We start from the raw sequence: 23,684 nt of genomic DNA, 5'->3' as shown, positions 1-23,684 counted from the left end.
TAGAGTTCTTAGATCCACAATGTCTTGGGAGGGAGAAGGAACTATAAATCGAGAGTGTTTAGATCGTCTTTTCGAAGATCAATCGACGTGATATACAGAGGGTGGTGAAGCCGTCGTTATTGTTGCAGCGACTAGAACTGATTTTGGGAAGCGGGGTCGAATTTTCTTGTTATTATCTCACAACCATCATTGTGTGTAGGTCTTCGCGTTGTCTGACCTATAAAAGAAAACTTCACAAGAGCAAGTGGCAAATTCTAAAGCACTTGGGCCATCGTCGAGTTAGAGTGGGTGGTGAAACGAAGATGAAGAGAAGAGAAAAATATAAGAAAACAAAACAAAAATATAATAAGAAAATGTAGATCTTCTAATTCTTATTTTATTATAGTTTTGAGGCTTATATATATGCTTTCATGTTCATAGTTATTTTTTCTTGTGAAAATTAAGTGTTTATAAAAAAAAAATAAAACTCTTAAGTTATAAAATTAGCATAGACAACCTCTTTCTATTGTGAATTTAAACCAATACAATTAGTACGCCGTAAAGATGAATGATGTGGATAATTACCAAAATGTCTCTTTGGCGAGATTTTTAGATGCATGTTGTTTTATATGTTTTTCACAATGCTGGAATTGACCATGAAATGTTGTGATATATGCTCCGGATTGATGGATATTATCACTCTTTGAGCTTGTATGTTGGTAGATGTAGTTTGTTTAGCTCCCGATGATCATCTAGGTCGAGCGCCTCCAATAGAATGAACACTTTACGATTGTGAGTGGTGGTCAGGTGAGTCTAGATCTAAGTGCTCCCAGGTTAAGAAAGATTCAAGGACTTAAAATAAAGTAAATCGAAAGTCCATGTTAAGTCACCTAGCCACACTAAGAATTCTGGTAAACCTCTTAAGCACCCAAAGATGACCAAGGTGACGTTTGAGATATGTATCCCGTATTTTCGGTAATCGATAGGAATATCTCTCTAAAAGCATGCATGAGTGTACCAAGTTAAGATTAGGGCACTCAAGCTAGAGTTGTTTAGTCAATATGTTTCTAGTAGACCATGTACCCTAAGATCATGAGCGACCATTAGAGGTCTAGACCTTTGTGCACTCACAGAATGGATTAGCTCCAAAGAATTGGTTCTGAACGTCTTTGAAACCTAGTAGACGGCCCTAAGAACCTAATAGAAGACCACGACACCTAGAGAATGAAAAGGGTAGCCCTCCAAGCCGTTAGTAGTCTGTATGGGAGCATCAAAACATCTGTTATTAGCTCTCTAGGCTATTAGCTATTTAACGGTATCATCACAATCTCCACTACCCTTTGCACTCTCGTACCAATATTTTCGAGTTAGGCATAGGTGGTTAGGGAGTTGTCCAACCTTATGGAAGTGCCAAGACAGTGAATCTATCTTGCACCACCCAAACTAGTGTGACTTTATGGTCCTATGAAAATGTTCACCCAAATTAGTGACTTTATGGTCCTATGAAAAGGATCACTAGCTAACCTTCCATGGATGACATGCAGGCTAGCAATCACCATACTCTCCCTCTAGAACTTTATGACTCCTCTAGAACTTTATGTAAGTCAAATAACAGTAAGGTTGTAGAACCTTCTAGAACTTTTTGAGGAGCATCAACCTACGATATCAATCTTTCACTAGACAGAGCAAGGTACCTTTGTTAAATAACAATAAAGTTGTAGATCCTATACATACCCTCCAAATTAGAGATATGCTCAAAACTTTGAGGCACCCAAGATGCTTAGAGTAGTAGAGACTAAACTTAAACTTCCTAGAGAGAAAAGTATGTGATTACTTACTAAGTTAAGAATATGATAAGAATTAGGTTGATTGCCGAGTGACGAGGTGGGTAGAGTATGAGAATTGCACAATCATAGAGGGGGTTATGAGAATTGCACGATCATAGAGGGGGTTAGGCTGTCGATCGAGGTGGGGAAGCATATGAAAGTTGCACGGTCATAGAGGGGTCTTTCCAACATGTTATTCCGTTTTTATGTATTTGAGTCCTTTGTAATTGTATCGTTTTTCCGTCCCTAATAAATTTGAACAACAACATTTTATAATTGAATTTATTTTGTATTTAATCTTGATTTTGTTTTTTATTCTAATTAAAATCTACAGCATTTTTTATATTTTTATTTTCTTTACTTGCTTTTGGTTTTTATCTTTATATCATCTAAATTTTGAAATTTCAAAGAAATTTCAAAAATGGTCTAAGACTAACACTAATTATGTGACAAAAATTGAAATTACAAATATTGAAGGTGATATTTTTTTTTTCCTAAAAGGGACTTTGTGAATTATGATCATTCAAATAGAAAATTCATCATTAATTTTAAGGTGTCATACAACACCCCGTCATCGAGTACTAACTTGAACAACAAGCTTAAGGGTGTGCGATCTCGCTTACTGGGCCAACGCTAGATGGACCAACGTTCACAATATAGACAATGTGTAGAAGTATACACATTCTAGTAGAAAAATAGAATCATTACGTATATACACCAAAATAGATATTTGTATGACGGTGACTCTAATATCCAATTTTATAATTAATTTTAGATTAGAATTTTGAATCGAAGTTAGATAATTTTGTAAATAAAAACTATAAATAATTTGAATTTTGTTGGTTTATTGGTTGATAAAAATAATGAAATAAACTCAACAATATTAAAGAAACAATTTATAATAAAAAATAAATGAATTACAAAAATGAAACAAATGTTATTTAAATAAATTAAATTTGATGTTCTACATCAAATTAATTATTCCTCCCCGCTCTTTTCATTTCATCCTGCTCGATTATCATTGGGGTATCTTGATCTTAAATTTATCTGCAAAATAAGCACAACAAAAATTAATATTAATGCACAAAATTGAAAAGTAAGAATCTCACAAACTTAAATAAAAAAGAAAGTTTGAAAAGTAAACTTCACGTCTATTAGTAATCGATGAGAAAACTATACATTTAAACTAAGGGTTGCAACAACTATTGTATTTGTAGATATATTAATAGGTTAGAATAAAAAGTTAATACATTTTCTGATATTGAATGTTAAAATGATTTTTGTCTAAAGAGATAGAAAAATGTACTTTCAACTTCCTTTTTGCCGCAATCTGCGTCACATTTATTACGACATGAAGCATCAGCGCATTTCTTATGGCAGGCTGCAGAACACGTCTTAAAATTTGCTTCCACGGAGCCAAAGTCGTTAAAGAACGACTTGAATTTTGCCTCCATTTCAGCTGATGATTTGTCAGCAGTGGAGAATTGCAGTACCGATACCATCAACACACACATTAGAACCATTGCCATCATCTTCTTTGCCATTTTTTTCGTGCCTTCCAAGAAAATTCTTCAATTTTTTTTTTTTTGCCTTTTTTATGTTTTTTTTTTCTTAATTTGATTGTGGATGATTGTCTGAAAATAAAGAAGGCCTTTATAAAAGATGTTATTGGTTAAATTTAGACGATTAAGTGCAAAATTAGGTTTTTGCCTTTGAAAAATAATGATAAGAACTGGTCTTTGTTTATTTTCTATTTTTAAGTTTTTTTTGGTTCTATAGATGGACGAAGAAAAAGCTTTTCCATTGTTATTTCCTTTAATTTAAGGTATAAATATATCATAGAAAAAAAAATTGAGATGAAAGTTTATTCTTTATATTAAATACAAACGAAGTAATAAGGTCATAATTCACTAACAAACCATCTATTTGAATGTTTATCGGCTTTTAGAGAAAACCATATTACTTTAAGATTAAATTGCTTCATATGCAGTCCATTATGAACACATCACTATAATAAGATAAATCATAACACCCTAATTTGATTTAGTGGCTTAGTAGTTAGAAAAAAAAAAAGGTGAGATTTCATGGGAGTCATTGAAAACAAGGGTGAGATTTCATGGGAATCATTGGAAACAAAAAAAAAAAAAGGGTGAGATTTCATGGGAGTCATTGGAAACCACATACTCATTTTCCCCTCCCCTCATCAACAACAATCCCTTTTAGAGTTCTTAGATCCACAATGACTCGAAAGGGAGAAGGAATTATACATCGAGAGTGTTTAGATCGTCTTCCCGAAGATCAATCAGTGGTGAAGCTCTCGCTTTTCTTGCTGTGTCCAGAAATTATGTTTGGAAGATGGATCGAATCTTGTTATTATCTCACAACCATCATCGTGTGTAGATTTTCGCGTTGTCTGGCCTATAAAAAGACAAAAACTCTTGTTATTATCTCATAACTATCATCGTGTGTAGATTTTCGCGTTGTCCGACCTATAAAAAAAACTCACAAGAGCCAGTAGCAAATTCAAAAGCACTTTGATCATCCTTGTGTTAGAGTTGGTGATGAAATGGAGATGGAGAGAGGAGAAAAATATAAGAAAACAAAACAAAAATATAATAAAAAAATGTAGTATCTTTTAATTCTTACTCTATTATAGTTTTAGGCTTACATATATACTTTCATGTCCATAATTGTTTTATCTTGTGAAAATGAAGTGTTTAAAGAAAAATAAAGATTTATGCGAAACTTCCCAAAAAATAGGCTATAAAGCAAGCAACTAAATTGTGGAAGAAAGAATATTATAATTAGTATATGGTAAAGATGTATGATCTGGGTAATTACCAAAATGTATCTTTGACGAGATTTTGAGACAGATTTTGTTTATATGCTTTTCACTATGCTAGAATGGAGGATGACATGTTGTGATATATGCTCAAGGCGATTGATAGATATTATCAACCTTTGATCTTGTATGTTGGTAGATATAGTATGTTTAGCTCTAGATGATGATCTAGGTCTGGGGCCTCTAGTAGAATGAACACCTTATGATTGTGAGTGGTGGATGGGTCTAGATCCAAGTGCTCCTAAATTAAGAAAAACTCAAGGACTTAGAATAAAGTACCTTGAAATCGAAAGTCCATGTTAAGTCACCTAGCCACACTAGAAATCCTGGTAAACCTCGTAAGCACCCAGAGATAACCAAGGTGACGTTTAAGATATGTATCCCGTATTTTCAGTGATCGATAGGAATATCTCCCTAACAAGCATGCATGCGCGAACCAAGTTAAGATTAGGGCACTCAAGCTAGAGCATTTTAGTCAATATGTTTCTAGTAGATCATGAGCGACCATTACAGGTCTAGACCTTTGTGCACTCAGAGAATGGATTAACTCCAAGGAGTTGGTCTTGAACATCTTTGAAACCTAGTAGACGGCCCTAAGAACCTAATAGATGACCACAACACCTAGAGAATGAAAATGGTAGCCCTCCAAGCCATTAGTAGTATGTATGGGAGCATCAAAACATCCGATAGTAGCTCTCTAGGCTATTAGCTATTTAACGGTGTCATCACAATCTCCACTACTCTTTGCACTCTTGTACCAATATTGCCGAGTTAAGCATAGGGGGTTAGGGAGTTTCCCAACCTTATGAAAGGTTCACCAGCTAACCTTCTGTGGAAGACATGCAAGTTAGCCCTCAAAATTTCGGTTTTTCACTATATAGACAGAGCAAGCTAGGTAAGTCAAATACTAGTAAGGTAGAAAGGAGCATCAACCCACCTTCTAGAAAGGAGCATCAACCAAGAATTAGGTTGATTGCTGTAATCACCTTTCCTTTTTTTTTTTTTTTTGAGTTCGTGCGATGCTGATCGAGGTGGGGAGGGTATGAGAATTGCACGATCATAGAGGGGGTTATACTGCTGATCGAAATGGAGGAGCATATGATAGTTGTACGGTCATAGAGGGGTCTTGGGTCTTTCCAGCATGTTCGTCCGTTTTTATGTATTTGAGTCTTTTGTAATTGTATCCTAGTAATAAATTTGAACAACAATATTTTATAATTGAATTTTATTTTGTATTTAATCTTGATGTTATTTTTATTCTAATGTAAAATTTACTGCATTTTTGTTGAAATCTCGAAAATCAAGTCTAAGACATAACCCATTTATGGGACAAAAATTGAAATGATACTAAAAATAATTAAAAAAAATATTGAAGGAAGTTTTTCCTAAGGGACATTTGTGAATTATGATCATTGAAATAGAAAATTCATCGTTAATTTTAAGGTGTTCAACAACAATCTGTCATTGATTACTAGCGTGACCAGCAAGTTTAAGGGTGTGCGAGCTCACCTGATGGGTCAACGTTCACAGTATAGACAGTGTGTAGAAGTATACACCTTATAAACTCAACCATATCAAACAAACAATTTATAATAAAAAAATAAATAAATTACAAAAATGAAACAAATATTATTTAAATAAATTATATTCAACCCCATCAAACAAACAATTTATAATAAAAATAAATAAATAAATTACAAGAATGAAATAAATATTATTTAAATAAATCATTCTTCACCGCTCACTTTTCATTTCATCCACCTCGATTATCATTGGGGTATCTTGATCTTAAATTTATCTGCAAAATAAGCACAACAAAAATTAATAATAATGCACAAAATTAAAAAATAAGAATCTCACAAACTTAAATAAAAAAGAAAGTCAAATTTGATATGAAATCAAACTTCACTTCTATTGAGTAAATCTACCAAAATTCGATGAGAAAACTATACATTTAAATTAAGGGTTGCAATAACTATTGTATTTGTAGATATATTAATAGGTTAAAATAAAAAGTTAATACATTTTCTGATATTGAATATTAAAATGATTTTTGTCTAAAAAGATAGAAAAATGTACTTTCAACTTCCTTTTTGCCGCAATCTGCGTCACACTTATTACGACATGTAGCATCAGCGCATTTCTTATGGCAGGCTGCAGAACACGTCTTAAAATTTGCTTCCACGGAACCGAAGTCGTTAAAGAACGACTTGAATTTTGCCTCCATTTCAGCTGATGATTTGTCAGCAGTGGAGAATTGCAGTACCGATACCATCAAAACACACATTAGAACCACTGTCATCGTCTTCTTTGCCATTTTTTTCTTGCCTTGAAGAAAATTCTTCGACTTTTTTTTTTCTTTTCCCTTTTTATGTTTTTTTTTTTTTTCTTGTGGATGATTGTTTGAAAATGAAGAAGGCCTTTTTATAAGGATGTTATTTGTTAAATTTAGACTATTAAGTGCAAAATTAGGTTTTTATTTTTCAGAAATAATGACAAGGTCTTTGTTTATTTTCTATTTTTAAGTTTTTTGTTCTATGGGTGGACGAAGAACAAGCTTTTCCATTGTTATTTCTTTATTTTAAGGTATAAATATATCATAGAAAAGAAAAATGAGATGAAAGTTTATTTTTTATAGTAAATACAAATTATAAAAGAGTTGTTCATTTTTTTCAGAAGCTTCATAATTAACTAACAAACAATCAACTCTCACAAAAAAATTACGTTACTTAAGATTAAATTGTTTCATATTCAGCCGATTATGAATACATAACGATAATAGGATGAATCATAACACCTCATATTTTCATGTGAGATACCTTTTTTTATTTTATAGATCAATTTCTACTTAATTTGATTTAGTGACGTAGCAGTTAGAAAAAAAAATGGTGAAATTTCATGGAGTCAATGGAAACCACCTATGCATTTCCCTCTCCTCGTCATCAACAACAATCCCTTTTAGAATTTTTAGATCCACAATGCCTCGAGAGGGAGAAGGAACTCTAAATCGAGAGTGTTTAGATCGTCTTCCCGGAAATTAAACAGCGTGATATAAAGAGGGTAGTGAAGTCCTCGCTTTTCTGGATGTGTCTAGAAATGATTTTTGGAAGAAGGTTCGAATTTTCTTATTATTATCTCACAACCATCGTCATGTATAAGTTTTTACATCGTCTGACCCATAAAAGAAACCCACAAGAGCAAGTGGAAAATTCTAAAGCACTTCGGCCATTGTCTGGTTAGAGTTGGTGGCGAATCAGAGATGGAGAGAGAAGAGAAAAATGTAAGGAAAAAAAAAAACAAAAATATAATAAATATCTTTTAATTCTTAAGTTTTGATGTTCATAATTATTTTGTCTTATTAAAATGAAGTATTTAAAGAAAAATAAAGATTTATGTGAAATTTTGAAAGAAAGAATATTATAAGATGCATGATGTGGGTAATTACCGAAATATTTCTTTTGCTGAGAGTATGAGACGTATGTTGTTTTATATGCTTTTCCCTATGCTAGAATGAATGATGAAATATTGTGATATATACTTAAGGCGATTTAACGGATATTATCACCCTTTGAGTTTGTATGTTGATAGATATAGTATGTTTAGCTCCAGATGATGATCTATGTCTGGGCGCCTCCAGAAGAATGAACATCGTGCTTTCAGATTAAGAAAGACTCAAGGACTTAAAATAGAGTACCCTGAAATTGATAATTCATGTCAAGTCACTTAGCCACACTAGAAATCCTAGTAAACCTTGTAAGCACCCAGAGATAACCAAGGTGACGTTTAAGATATGTATCCCGTATTTTCAGTGATCGATAGAAATATCTCCCTAACAAGCATGCATGCACGAACCAAGTTAAGATTAAGTTTCCTATTCAAAAGTTTTCTTGGCCATTCTATGACTACTGATAAAAATTTAATCTAACATTACTAAAATCTGACGTGATTGACTAAAATCGTATAAATGATTGACATTTAGTTTCTAACTCAAAGCTAAATCATTATAATAATTCAATGAAGATCTAGTTGTGATTTCTAAAATAATAGGATAAAAGAAAATAAAGATTTAATATATACCTTATTGATCAGATCTATCTTCAGAAAATCTAGATTTTCTGTTTCTTTTTTTTAGTAACTATTGAGGAGAGATAATTGTGGGAAGGGATGAGAGGTTAGTGGAGAGGAGTGGGGAAATATATATATATATATATATTTTAAAATAATTAATTAATTAATTTTATTATTATTATTATTTTAACTATTTTTAGTAAGCCATTAGCTATTTTACGATGCCATGATGCCATCACTATCCTTTGCACTATGGTACCAGTATTGTCGAGTTAGGCATAAGTTGGTTAGGGTAGTGCGTCAAGGCAACTAGTTGCCCAATCTTATGGAAGTGCCAAGGGGAATGAAACCAGGGTAGTGCGTCAAGGCAACTAGTTGCCCAATCTTATGGAAGTGCCAAGGCCGTAATCTATCTTGATAGGGGAATGAAACCACATCGGTTGACTCACTAGTTGGTTGTCACACATGGGTGGCACCACCTAAACTAGTGTGACTTTAAGAAGTAGGGCTTCAACCAAAGATATCAGTCTTTCACTGTGTACACAGAGCAAGCTATGTAAGTCAAATACTGGTACCATAGATATTGAACTTTTTGGGCACCCAACATGCTTATATAGTAGTAGAGCACTCCTAGAATTTATAAAGTTTGTTAGTACTTACTAGATTAAGGATGTGATGATTTTTATAATCACTTTTTCGGTATGCAATGAAGGTGGAGGAGAGGATGAGAGTTGTGCAGTCATAGAGGGGGTTAGGCGGCCATTCGAGGTGGGGGAGTAAACGAGAGTTGCGCAGTCATAAGGGTCTTTGCAGCATGTTAGTCCGTTCTTATGTATTGACTGACGTTGTTTTATCTTTATTTTAATTTAAAATTTACTGTATTTTTTTTACTTGCTTTTGATTTTTACATTTTTTTTACTTGCTTTTGATTTTTATTTTTTTTATTCCCAACCTGAATTTTGAAACTTCGAAAATCGAGACCTAACACCACTTATTTGACAAAAAAGAGTCAATCTAACTTATTTGAAATTTTGTTAAAATAAACTCTGGTCAAAACTTCAATTCAATTCAGTCATTTGGATGCCATATCAAGACCCTAGAGACCCTATATGGGATATATTTGTGATTGTAACGCTAATATCCATAATTATTTTTTATTAGAATCATGAATTCAATAAAATAATAATACTAATAATTTTGTAAATAAAAACTATAGATAATTTGAATTTTTTTTCGATTTTTTGATTGATAAAAATAATGAAATAAACTCAACCATATGAAAGAAACATTATATAATGAATAAATAAATATAATACAAAAAATGAAATAAATATTATTGAAATAAATTATATTTGATGTTCTACATCAAATTAATCATTTTTCACCGCTCACTTTCATTTTATCCTCCTCGATTATCAATGGGGTATCTTGATCTTAAATTTATCTGCAAAATAAACACAACAAAAATTAATAATAATGCACAAAATTAAAAAGTAAGAATCGCAACAACTATGTATTTGTAGATATATTAATAGGTTAGAATAAAAAGTTAATACATTTTCTGATATTGAATGTTAAAATGATTTTTGTCTAAAGAGATAGAAAAATGTACTTTCAACTTCCTTTTTGCCGCAATCTGCGTCACACTTATTACGACATGGAGCATCAGCGCATTTTTTATGGCAGGCTGCAGAACACGTCTTAAAATTTGCTTCCACGGAACCAAAGTCGTTAAAAAATGACTTGAATTTTGCCTCCATTTCAGCTGATGATTTGTCAGCAGTGGAGAATTGCAGCACGGATACCATCAAAACACACATTAGAACCACTGCCATCATCTTCTTTGCCATTTTTTTCTTGCCTTGAAGAAAATTCTTCGACTTTTTTTTTTCCTTTTTTATGTTTTTTTTTCTTAATTTGATTGTGATGATTGTTTGAAAATAAAGAAGACTTTATAAGGATGTTATTTGTTAAATTTAGACAACTAAGTGCAAAATTAGGTTTTACCTTTCGAAAATAATGGTAAGAATGGGTCTTTGTTTATTTTCTATTTTTAAGTTTTTTTTTTTTGTTCTATAGGTTGACGAAGAAAAAGTTTTTTCATTGTTATTTTCTTTATTTTAAGGTATAAATATATCATAGAAAACAAAAAAAAAAAAAAAAAAATGAGTTGAAAGTTTATTCTTTATATTAAATACAAACCATAAAAAATGAAGCAATAAGGGTCATAATTCACTAACAAACAATGTTTATCAACTCTCAAAATCAAGTTACTTTAAAATTAAATTGCTTCATATGCAGCCGATTATGAACACATCACGATAATAGGATAAATCATAATAACTCATATTTTTATAGTTTCATGTGAGATACCTTTTCTTATTTTATAGATCAATTTCGACCTAATTTAATTTCATGAAGTCATTGGAAACTACCTACACATTTCCCCCTCCCCCTCATCAACAACAATCCGCTTTAGAGTTCTTAGATCCACAATGACTTGAAAGGGAGAAGGAACTATAAATTGAGAGTGTTTAGATCGTCTGTTCGAAGATCAATCAACGTGATATATAGACGATGGTGAAGCTCTCGCTTTTCTTGCTGTGTCCAGAAATTATGTTTGGAAGAGGGGTCAAATTTTCTTGTTATTATCTTACAACCATCATCATAGGTAGATTTTCGCGTTGTCTAGCCTATAAAAAAAACTCACAAGAGCAAGTGGCAAATTCTAAAGCACTTCGGCCCGGTTAGAGTTGGTGACAAAATGGAGATGGAGAGAGAAGAGAAAAATATAAGAAAACAAAACAAAAATATAATAGAAAAATGTAGTATCTTTTAATTCTTATTCTATTATAGTTTTAGGCTTACATATATGCTTTGATGTTCATAATTATTTTATCTTGTGAAAATTAAGTGTTCAAAGAAAAATAAAAATTTATGTGAAATTTTTTGAAAATGAGCTATAGCGTAAGCAACCAAATTTTGGAAGAAAGAATATTATAATTAGTACGTGGGTAATTACAAAAATTTCTCTTTAGCGAGATTTTGAGACGAATGTTGTTTTATATGCTTTTCACTATGTTAGAATGGAGGATGAAATGTTGTGATATATGCTCAAGGCGATTGATGGATATTATCAACCTTTGATCTTGTATGTTGGTAGATATAGTATGTTTAGCTCTAGATGATGATCTAGGTCTGGGCGACTCGAGTAGAATGAACACCTTATGATTGTGAGTGGCAGCCAGATGGGTCTAGATCCAAGTGCTCCCAAATTAAGAAAAATTCAAGGACTTAGAATAAAGTACCTTGAAATCGAAAGTCCATGTTAAGTCACATAGCCACACTGGAAATCTTGGTAAACCTCGTAAGCACCCAGAGATAACCAAGGTGACGTTTAAGATATGTATCCCGTATTTTCAGTGATCGATAGGAATATCTCCCTAACAAGCATGCATGCGTGAACCAAGTTAAGATTAGGGCACTCAAGCTAGAGCATTTTAGTCAATATGTTTCTGGTAGATCATGAGCGACCATTACAGATCTAGACCTTTGTGCACTCAAAGAATGGATTAGCTCCAAGGAGGTTGTCCTGAACATCTTTGAAACCTAGTATACGGCCCTAAGAACCTAATAGATGACCACAACACCTAGAGAATGAAAAGGGTAGCCCTCCAAGCCATTAGTAGTATGTATGGGAGCATCAAAACATCCGCTAGTAGCTCTCGAGGCTATTAGTATTTAACGGTGTCATCACAATCTCCACTACCCTTTGCACTCTCATACCAATATTGTCGAGTTAGGCATAGGCTCAACCTTATGGAAGTGCCAAAGGCAGTAAATCCATCTTGCACCACCCAAACTAGGTAAGTGACTATGGAAGTGACTATGTAGACAACCCAGGATACTGATCTAAACCTTCTAGAACTTTTTGAGGAGCATCAACCCAGGATGTCGATCTGAACCTTCTTAAACTTTTTGAGGAGCATCAACCCAGGATACCGATATGAACCTTCTTAAACTTTTTGAGGAGCATCAACCCAGGATACCGATCTTTCACTAGACAGAGCAAGTTACCTAAGTTAAATAACAATAAGGATGTAGAGCCTAGTAGACCCTCCAAATTAGAGATATGCTCAAAACTTTGAGTCACCTAAGATGCTTACATAGTAGTAGAGACTAATTACATAGTAGTAAAGACTAAACTTGCTTCTTAGAATCTAGAGTAAAGTATGTGATTACTTATTTAGAATGTGATATGAGAGTTGTACGGGGAGAGTATGAGAATTGCACAATCATAGAGGAGTTAGGCTACCGATCGAGGTGGGGGAGCACATGAGAGTTGCACGGTCATAGAGGGGTCTTTCCAGCATGTTAGTCCATTTTATGTCTTGAGTCTTGTAATTGTATCCTAAATCCAACAATATTCGACATTTTTTATATTTTTATTTTTTTACTTGCTTTTGGTTTTTATCTTTGTATCGTCTAAATTTTGAAATCTTGAAAATCAAGTCTAAAACATAACACCACTTATGTGACAAAAATTGAAATGACACTAACAATGATTAGAAAAAATATTGAAGGCCGTTTTTTTTTCCCTAAAAGGGACATTTGTAAATTATGATCATTGAAATAAAAAATTCATGGTTAATTTTAAGGTGTCTGTCCTCAATTACTAGCTTGACCAACAAGGCGAGCTCGCCTGATGGGCCAACGTTCAAACGTTCAACAATGTGTAGAAGTATACATATATCAAACAAACAATTTATAACAAAAAATAAATAAATTACAAAAATGAAACAAATATTATTTAAATAAATTAATATTCAACCATGTCAAAGAAACAATTTATAATAAAAAAAATTACAAAAATGAAATAAATATTATTGAAATAAATTATATTTGATGGTCTACATCAAATTAATCCATCTTCACCGCTCACTTTTCATTTCATCCTCCTAGATAATCATTGGGGTATCTTGATCTTAAATTTATCTGTAAAATAAGTACAACAAAAATTAAGAATAATGCACAAAATTAAAAAGTAAAAATCTCACAAACTTACCTAAAAAAGAAAGTCAAATTTGATATGAAATCAAACTTTATTGAGTAAGTCTACCAAAATTCGATGAGAAAACTATACATTTAAACTAAGGGCTGCAACAACGGTTGTAGTTGTAGATATATTAATAGGTTAGAATAAAAAGTTAATACATTTTCTCCTATTGAATGTTAAAATGATTTTTGTCTAAAGAGATAGAAAAATGTACTTTCAACTTCCTTTTTGCCGCAATCTGCGTCACACTTATTACGACATGGAGCATCAGCGCATTTTTTATGGCAGGCTGCAGAACACGTCTTAAAATTTGCTTCCACGGAACCAAAGTCGTTAAAGAATGACTTGAATTTTGCCTCCATTTCAGCTGATGATTTGTCAGCAGTGGAGAATTGCAGTACCGATACCATCAAAACACTCATTAGAACCACTGCCATCATCTTCTTTGCCATTTTTTCTTGTCTTAAGAAAATTTTTGGACTTTTTTTGTCCTTATATTTTTTTTCTTAATTTGAGTGTGGATGATTGTTTGAAAATAAAGGTCTCTTTATAGGAATGCTATTTGTTAAATTTAGATAATTATGTGCAAAATTAGGTTTTTACCTTAATAAATAATGATAAGAAGAGGCGTTTTGCACTTAAATTTAGGAAAGGTAAGAACCTAATTTTGTACATAATTGTCTAAATTTAACGGGTCTTCTTTATTTTCAAACAATCATCCACACTCAAATTTAGAAAAAATATAATAAGGACAAAAAAGTCCAAGAATTTCTTCAAGGCAAGAAAAAAAATGGCAAAGAAGATGATGGCGGTGGTTCTAATGTGTGTGTTGGTGGTATCGGCGCTGCAATTCTCCACTGCTGACAAATCAACTGAAATGGAGGTCAAATTCAAGTCGTTCTTTAGCGACTTTAGCACCGTGGAGGCAAAATTTAAGTCGTGCGCTGCAACCTGCCAAAAGAAATGCACTAATGCTTCATGTCGTTCTAAGTGTGATGCAGATTGCGGCAAAAAGGAAGTTGAAAGTACATTTTCTATCTCTTTTAGACAAATCTTTTTAACATTCTAGATGAAAATGTATAACTCTTTATTCTAACTTATTAATATACCTACAAATAGAATTGTTAGTGCAACCCTTAGTTTCTTTTTTATTTAAGTACGTGAGATTCTTATTTTTTAAATTTTTATTGTTTATTTTGCAGATAAATTTAAAATCAAGATACCCCATTGATAATCGAGCCTGAGATGAAAAGAAAACAGCTTCGAAGAATTATTGATTAATTTGATGTGGAACATCCAATACAATTTATTTAAATAATATTTATTTCATTTTTGTAATTTATTTATTTATTATAAAATGTTTCTTTAATAAGTTTATTTCATTATTTTTATCAACCAACCCAATTCAAATTATTTATAGCTTTTATTTACAAAATTATTTAATTTTTTATATTAAATTAATAATTCAAATCTAAAATTAATTATAAAATTGGATATTAGAGTTAGAATCGGAAATATATCTATTTGTGTGTATATATGTAATGATTCTATTTTTCTACTAGAATGTTTATACTTTACACACTATCTACACTAACGTTGGCCAATCAAGCGGGCTCGCACGCCATTAAGTTTGTTGGTCAAGCTAGTACTCGCTGATGGATACACTCTAAAATTAACAATGAATTTTTGATTTTCATGAACATAATTCACAATTGTCCTTTTTAGAGAAAAAATAATAATAATACAACTTTGATTTGATTCAATTTTATGTAATATTTTTTCTAATTATTTTTAGTGTTTTATTGATATTTAAATTTGTGGATATTTTCAAGCTTTAGAGTCCGATGATGCAAGTTGCACTGTCATTTCAACCTCGATTTCACTAAACCTCTCTTCAAAACTGTGCCTAGATCGTTACGCCTTTTGTGCAAATCGGAACTCAGTTGTCAGCTCTCCTGTCATTAGGTCCCCAACTTTCTTGACCTTCTGGCACTTGGTTAGGTGGTGCGACCCCCGTGTGCCAACCAACTGAGATAACTGGTGTGATTCCATTCCCCTATTAAGATGGATTTACTACCTTGGCACTTCCATAAGATTGGGCAACTAGTTGCCTTGACGCACTACCCTAACCAATCTTGTGCAACTTTTTGACGCGTTAGACCTCCATTTGTTAGTTTTGCTTCGATTTCCATACCTACGGAAGATTTTTCAAAAATTCTAAAGATCCTAGCATGCAAAAAAGCTAGTTTGGGAAGGCACGTGTCAGTAAAGATAGCTAAGTGCTAGCATGTGAGCCCTCCTTACCTTAGGTGGTTAATATATGTGTGTTTAGGACCTCATAATGGCATTTTTGGATAAGTATGTAAGTACAATAGAAGATGAAAAATTATCAAAATTTCTCCGGAATGAGATTTTTAGTTGGTGTTGTATTAATGGGTGATGGATTGCTGATACAAGAGGGAAGTTCTATAAAAGCAGGAAAAAATTGCCCAGATACCAGTAAGCGAGGCTTATTTAGGTCGTTTTATAAACGCTTTGGCTAGACCTATTGATGGTCGAAGTGAAATTTCAACCTATGACTCTCGGTTAATTGAATCCCCCGCTCCTGGTATTATTTCGAGGCGTTTCATATATGAGGCTCTTCAAATAGGACTTATTGCTATTGACTCGATGATTCCTATCAGACGTGATCAACGAGAATTGATTATTATCTCACTTCCAAGATTTTCCATTTTGGAAGACAAATTTTTTTCAGAAGAATTCGCCATCATATAGTTGATCCATGCATAATATCACGAAAAAAGGATTTAAATTTTTTGCATAATATCACGAAAAAATGATTTTAATTTTTCGGCAATAGGTCTGAAAAAGTATCTAAAAATGGAAAATTAGCATGTTGCCACCAAAAGCATAACCTCATATTCTCAGCTCCGAAGGGGTTATGCATGATAGAACTCAAGTAGGGAACTTTTGGTCGAGTTAGTTTTGCATTATGTGGATAAATACCAAAATGTCCCATTGACGAGATTTTGGGACGTTTCTGTTGTGCTATAATAGAGGATGAGATGTGTTTTATATGGTTTCTGTTGTGCTGTAATAGAGGATGAGATGTTGTATTTATCACCTCGTTGAGCTTGTATGATGATAGATATTAACTTCATATTATTGATTATATGAGTTGTTTGGATGATGACCTAGGTCAATACGCATTCACTAGAATGAGCACCTTAGGATTGTGAGTGATGGTTAGATAGGTCTAGATCCAAATGCTCACCAATTAAGAAAAACTTAAGGAATTAAAATAGAGTACCTGAAGTTGAAAGTTCATGTTAAGCCACTCAGCCACACTAGAAATCTTGTTAAACCTCTTCAACACCCAGAGATGACCAAAGTGACGTTTAGAATATGTATCCCGTATTTTAGGTGATCGATAGAAATATCTCCCTAACCAAGTTAAGATTATGGCACAAAAGTTATTGTAGCTTATACATTGACCTAGACCATTTACCCTAAGATCGTGAGCAACCATCAGAGGTCTAGACTTGTGTGCATTCAGAGAATGGATTAGAGGTCTAGACCTGTGTGCATTCAGAGAATGGATTAGCTCCAAGAAGTTGGTCCCGAACGTCTTTGAAACCTAGTAGACGGCCACGACACCTAAAGAATGAAAAAGATAGCTCTCCAAGTTGTTAGTAGTATATATGGTATCATTAGTAGCTCTCTAGGCTATTAACTATTTAATGGTGCCATCACAATTTTCAGTACCCTTTTCACTCTGGTACCATGTCGAGTTAAGCATAGGTCAGTTAGGGTAGCACGTCAAGGCAACCAGTCGCCCAACCTCATGGAAGTGTCAAGGCAGTAAATTCATCTTGAGAGGGGGCATGACATTACACGAGTTGACACATTAGCTGGTTGGCATACGAAGGTCGCACCACCTAAACCAGGGTGACTTTATGGTCCTGTCGAAAGGTTCACCGACTAACCTTCCATGGATGATATCCAGACTACCAATCACCATACTCTCCCTCTAGAACTTTATGAGGTAGCACATCAATCCAAGATAACCTTCTAGAAATTTATGAGGTAACGCGTCAACCTAAGATACCGGTCTTTCACTACGTAGACTAGATAGCAGTTGAGACTAAGCCCGAACTTCCTATAATCTAGAGTAAAGCTAGAGCCGAGACTTCCTAGAATTCAAAAGTAAAGCCCGCCAATTATGAGATATGTGTATAGAGGGGGTCATTCCTGTGTATAGACGGGGTCATTCCAGTATGTTAGTCTATTTTTATGTTTGAGTTTTTTGTATTTCGATTCATAATTGTATCTTGATTCCATTTTTTTTTTTTTTTTTTTTTTTGGAATAAGTTTGAACAACCTCATTTTATAATTGAGTTTATTTCCTTTTTTGTCTCGGTGTTACTTTAATAATGGTCAAAGTTTTGAAATCTCCGAAAATTCCAAATCGTAACATTAATTTACTTATTTGAAATTTTGTTAAAATAAACTCCAGATTAAAACTTCATGGAGGTCATCGATCATTACCCCAAAACCTATTAAGAAAAAAAAATTTATACGACGACGAAAATTTATTCCTTTTTCGAGCTTGTCTAATGGACCCGCCTAATTATGTGAACCATGTATAGAAAAGTACAGTATTAAAACATCGTAACTTTAATATCTAACTTTTAGATATCAATTGAATATTGTTGGTTTGTTGGTTGATAAAAGTAATGAAATAAACCCAACAATATTATGTGAACAATATTAATGATAAAACATCTTTCATAAATGTTATTTAAATAAATTATAATTGATGTTCTACATCAAATCGATCATTTTCAGAGCTATTTTCTTTCCATTTCATTTGATTATCTGATCTTAAATTTATCTGTAAACTTAATATTAATGCACAAAATTGAAAGGTAAGAATCTCACAAACGAAAGTCAAATTTAATAAAAAGGAAGATATCTATTGTCGGAGAAGTTTATTTCGCAACGAATCACATGTAGAGATATTGATAATATACAGAGTTAACGGTATTTCATAACTAATTGATTTAGAAAACTACCCAATGCTTTTAAGTTTAAAATAAGAGTTGTAATACCAATTCTATTTGTAGGTGCATTAATACGTTTGAGTTTGAATAAAAACTTTAGTATAAAAGATTTTTAGAGAAAAGAAATTAATCTGCGTCACACTTAGAAAGACAGGATTAAGATAATTACTCGATTATGAACGAGCTGGTCTAAAAAATCTTCCTTAAGGAGAGAGTGGAAACATATACAATTTTGGCATATGGATTTCTTGACCTCGGGTCAACCAAAGCGGCCCCTTTAAATTGTAAAGTATTCTGGCGGGTCTACCTAGTGTAACGCGAGCTCCAAAGATCTTTCAAAAAATACTCGATCGAAGTTTAGCGGACTCTAAGCTGAATTTATTTGAAGATTAAAGTCAGAAAGAGAAAATATAAGAAAGAAAAACAAACATAAATAAGAATGTAAAAAATTAAGAAAAAAAAAATCTCACATTCAAATATTTTTCTCTTCTATGTTATCTTAAAATTCGTCTTCTTAGGCCCTCATTAAATTCTAAGGTAATTCCGCTCATTACCACTTTGGCATACCCACGAATATTTTAGTTATCTTAATATATTTTTTAAGATTTTTCATGTCCAAAACTCGAACCGAATCTATTCGGTTTCAAAAAATTAACTCAACTCAACTCAGCTCTGTTTGGGTTATTTTATTGTCGGGTATGATGTACACTCCTAATAATCCATCCTTCTTTAAGCACAAAACAACCGTCATCACAAATCTCATCATACGAGAATTTTGGTAAGTTTTTAATTCATGCATAACAGACTCATGCATATTTCTCAACTCGTATTCTAGTCATGGTCTTTCTAGTTTTATATAATACATAAAATAGCACTCGACATATGAGCATAACGATAATTTTCAATAACATACATATAGTACATACTTATCAAAAGATAACCTTCCAATGTCCTTAACATGCAGTTTCTAACTACCTAAGGTAAGGAATGCTCGCATGCTAGCACGTCTTAGCAATATTACTTGCTTAAAATCCTTGTGGTTACTTATCGTTGAGGCTTGGGTGTTACACTATGAGGAGCGACCTCTCACTGTTTCCAATTAATTGACCGATCTTAAGATATGTCAAAGGTACAATCGACTATAGTCTTTTGTACAAAAGAAGGAAAAATTGCAAACTAGTTGGATATTGTGATGCTGACTATATAGAAGATCACGATACCCGAAGATCAACCACTTGGTATGTGTTTGAGTTTGGTTTATGAACAATTTCTTAGTATACTAAAAGACAACCGACAGTATCATTGTCAACTAGGATTTGTACTAGAGAAGCAGATTATTTGTCGCAACTTAAGAAAGTACGTGATTGAAACTCTTAAATGAGGATTTGTATCAGCAAATTGACTATCCAACACCTATTCCCTGCGACAACCAATCCACGGTCCGCCAAGTAGAAAATTCAGTGTTTCATGCTAGAACAAAACATGTGGTGCACTAAGATTTTATTAGAGAAAGTCTTAAGAAATAAATCAAGATTTCGTTAATCAAGACAGATGACAAAGTGGCAAATTTGTTTATAAAAGGGCTTAGTACCGAAAAATACGAGGGTTTCCGCTGTCAACTCAACATGGTACGACAAATGTAGACTAGTGTTGAGGGGAGTATTAAAAGATCATCACTAGCCTAACACGGTCAAGTCCAATAATCAGACGAACTATAAAAATTATATTGGTTTCTAAAGCAAATTATAATAGTTTCTATAAAATATATTGTAATATGTTCTTGATTGGTGTTAATAAAAGTGTGAGCGTTTTCCACAAACGAGCACTTAATAAATTTGCAATTTAGCTATTTTGTTGAATGTCAACGAATAATTGAAGCTTTTATATTCATTTGACTTTTGATTTAATAAAAAAATATTTGACTCTCCACCCAAATTCTAGAAGTTGACTTATACATTTTGCTTCATTGGTCCAAATTTTATTATTCTAAAAAAAACTTATGAAGCCCACGTGGCTTATACCAAAAATTTTCATTCTAAAAAAAATGTCTTGTTTTTTTTTTTAATTTACCACGTGGATATAAATAAAAATATTTAATTTTTTTTATGGAGTTAAATTAAAAACTAAGAAAAAAAAATATTAAAGAAATTATCAAAATTATTATTTTCATTTTTCATTTTTTATAAATCATTTATTGATTTTCAACATTAAAAAAAAAAACATAAAATGATCATTCTCATAATTTTTCATATTTTATCATAAAATTATTTAAATTTTGGAGAAAAAAAACCATTTATTTTTCTCTATATTTACACAAAATTCATCATTTGTTGTTTTTTTTTAATTCATAAAGAATTAATTTAATTGGTTGACTTTCATTTGGTTGGTTTATATGCTTTTGACTTTTGGATTCTTTTTCAAGAATAGAAGAGCAAAAATTATGTTTAGGTAAACTTTGATTATTAAATTAATTTAAGAATTGTAATTAAAAATCTCTTTCTATATTTTTAAATATTTGTGTTAATTATATCTTATTTGAACGATCTTCCAATCAGACTCGTTACTTAAAAATTATGCTTTTGAATTTTGAAAACTGAAAGGTTACTTCCAAAATAAGTAACGTGCAACGTTTCCATATTAAATAGTCAAAATATGCTCGGGTATCCCATTTACAAAAACTTTAGAAGACATGCATTTATACAAAACAAATGAACACCACGAAACTTTGTTAGAAAAACACAATTGGTTCACAATTTTCTTAGTTCCCATAATCCAGAAGTTTCGTAACACAAAACACACTAAAGCGGAAGCATTTAAACAAAAGCATAAAAGCGGAGTCATCATTAGCGTGTTCTCTAAACCCTACTCGTCACCCCGTGCCACAATGTTGACTTTCCTTGAAAATAATTTTGAAAAACGGTGAGTATTAAAAATACTCAGTAAAGTACTCCTGTCTGAATTAGATATATACCGCGTTGAAATTAAGAAAAAAAGAAAAGAAAATTATAGAACCCTAGATGCTTCTACTTAGTATTATCTGGATATTTGCAAATGACGAGCAATGGGCTTAGGTTAATACCCTAGTCTTCAGTTCCACGTCAATAGCATACACAATCATCCTTGCCATAATAGTCACTTATCTGACACCAATAAAAACTCCTTCGATTGCTCGATGCCCAACAGATGCCATATCTCAATGAAATACGAATCCATTTGTTGGTCATCAATGGTACGTTGTTACAATGTTAGTTGCATTGATAGTTAAGATAGTTAAGCTAATTGTGTCGTGACCTCTCCCGATAATAGATGTCATATCTCAAGGAAACTTCTCACTTCTGTAACTGTAGCTCGATAGGGTCATTTCATTACAAGTTCTACTTTCACGGGGTCTACTGAGATTTCTTCTTTTGACATGACGTGTCCAAGAAATACTACCTCCTAGAGTTAAAACTCACACTTCAAAAATTCGGCATATAACTTGTATGTCCTTACTCTCGTTAGGACCTCCCTTAGGGGATCTTCATGCTCTGCTTCTGTCTTAAGTCCATGAAAGCTACAGAGGCATTGGTCAAGCCAAAGGATATAACCCGTAAACTCATAATGGTCGTAACGGCTCTTGAATGCAATTTTCGGTATGTCCTCTTCCTTGATTCTAAGTCGATGGTATCCTAACCTTAGATCTACCTTTGAGAACATAGATACCTCTTACCGTTGGTCAAACAGGTCATTATCACATTTGTCTATTACCTTCACATGGCCTCATGGGCGCCACTTCTATGTCACCTTCAATAACTACACATCAGGATCACAACCTACTCTCTTCTTAGTATAATTGTGACACTGAGAAATGACCCATAGACTTGCAAGAGAAGAATCTGAGCACGGTACCGTGTTATACCCCCACAAACTAGTGTTGTCCTTCCCGATCTTTATTTTTATTGTTTACAAAGATTCAACAATGTTTTTTTTTTTTTTTTTGGTCCATATGGTGGAGAGATGAAACTTTTAACTACTACAAAAATATAATAGTTGCAGATTGTCAACTGATTTTTTTTTTTTTTTTTTTTTTTCAATTCATCAACTTAATATGTGTTCAAAGTTCTAAATTATTAATGTATGCATCAATAACTTAATATAAAATTCACAAATGTCAAAGTCAAATAATAATTTATTTTGCAAATATCATTGAGCTCCTTCGTATCTTGTAGATTTTTTTTTCCCCCTATTTTGATGGAAATGATTCGAAGAAGAATAAGAAAAAGAATATTATTTTTAAATTAGTCTGTAAGAATACTGCAACCTCATAGCTAACGGATACTGTCTTTTTCGGACTTTTACGAGTTTTTTCTCAAAGTTTTAAACGCGTCTGGCAGGAAGAGGTTTCCACACCCTTATAAGAAATTTTTTGTTTTTCACTCCAGTCGACGTGGGATCTCACAATTTTGTATCAGTCCAAGCCTACCGCTATCAGATATTGTCATCTTTGAGTTTTCTGGACTTCCGCTTTAAAACACGTCTACTACAAAGAGGGTCTAATCCAAATCCGACCAGTGTCTCGCACCATCCAACAACTAGCTCTAATACCAATACAAAAGTTATCAAAGCCAGTCACCGAACAGTGTGCTAATGAGAACGTTGGGCTCCTAAGAGGTGGATTGTGAGATCTCACATCGATTGGAGAGGGGAACAAATGATTTATTATAAGAGTGTGGAAACTGGTTTAAAAAATTGTTTGACTTGTGCCTATAAATAATGCCTAAAGTAGACTGCAAATCAAACCAATCCCATAAGGCAGCCAACAAAAAAAAGTCTGTTCCAATCTCATCCCACTTTCAAAAGCCATGTTAGCC

At 32.7% G+C, this 23,684-nt stretch overlaps 4 long non-coding RNA genes across 4 annotated transcripts; all 4 read right to left on the bottom strand.

The window, feature by feature from the left end:
• Positions 1–2,630: 2,630 nt before the first annotated feature.
• Positions 2,631–3,428, bottom strand: LOC147786583 (uncharacterized). The gene is made up of 2 exons (XR_015414578.1): positions 3,112–3,428; positions 2,631–2,852 (listed from the first exon to the last, which is right to left on the bottom strand). It is a non-coding gene; the product is annotated as an uncharacterized LOC147786583 (long non-coding RNA).
• Positions 3,429–6,256: 2,828 nt separating this feature from the next.
• On the bottom strand, positions 6,257–7,029 carry LOC147786582 (uncharacterized). Its single transcript, XR_015414574.1, has 2 exons — positions 6,727–7,029; positions 6,257–6,445 (listed from the first exon to the last, which is right to left on the bottom strand). It is a non-coding gene; the product is annotated as an uncharacterized LOC147786582 (long non-coding RNA).
• A 2,963-nt stretch (positions 7,030–9,992) lies between these two features.
• Positions 9,993–10,627, bottom strand: LOC147786581 (uncharacterized). Its single transcript, XR_015414587.1, has 2 exons — positions 10,328–10,627; positions 9,993–10,159 (listed from the first exon to the last, which is right to left on the bottom strand). It is a non-coding gene; the product is annotated as an uncharacterized LOC147786581 (long non-coding RNA).
• A 2,874-nt stretch (positions 10,628–13,501) lies between these two features.
• Positions 13,502–14,288, bottom strand: LOC147786580 (uncharacterized). The gene is made up of 2 exons (XR_015414585.1): positions 13,986–14,288; positions 13,502–13,710 (listed from the first exon to the last, which is right to left on the bottom strand). It is a non-coding gene; the product is annotated as an uncharacterized LOC147786580 (long non-coding RNA).
• Positions 14,289–23,684: the final 9,396 nt, after the last annotated feature.

The sequence above is a fragment of the Cucurbita pepo genome, chromosome 19 (genome assembly GCF_057944985.1).
Source record: "Cucurbita pepo subsp. pepo isolate OVF chromosome 19, ASM5794498v1, whole genome shotgun sequence".
Taxonomy (NCBI): domain Eukaryota; kingdom Viridiplantae; phylum Streptophyta; class Magnoliopsida; order Cucurbitales; family Cucurbitaceae; genus Cucurbita; species Cucurbita pepo.
Note: the sequence above shows the minus strand (reverse complement) of the source record. Positions and strands in the feature narration are given on the sequence as shown.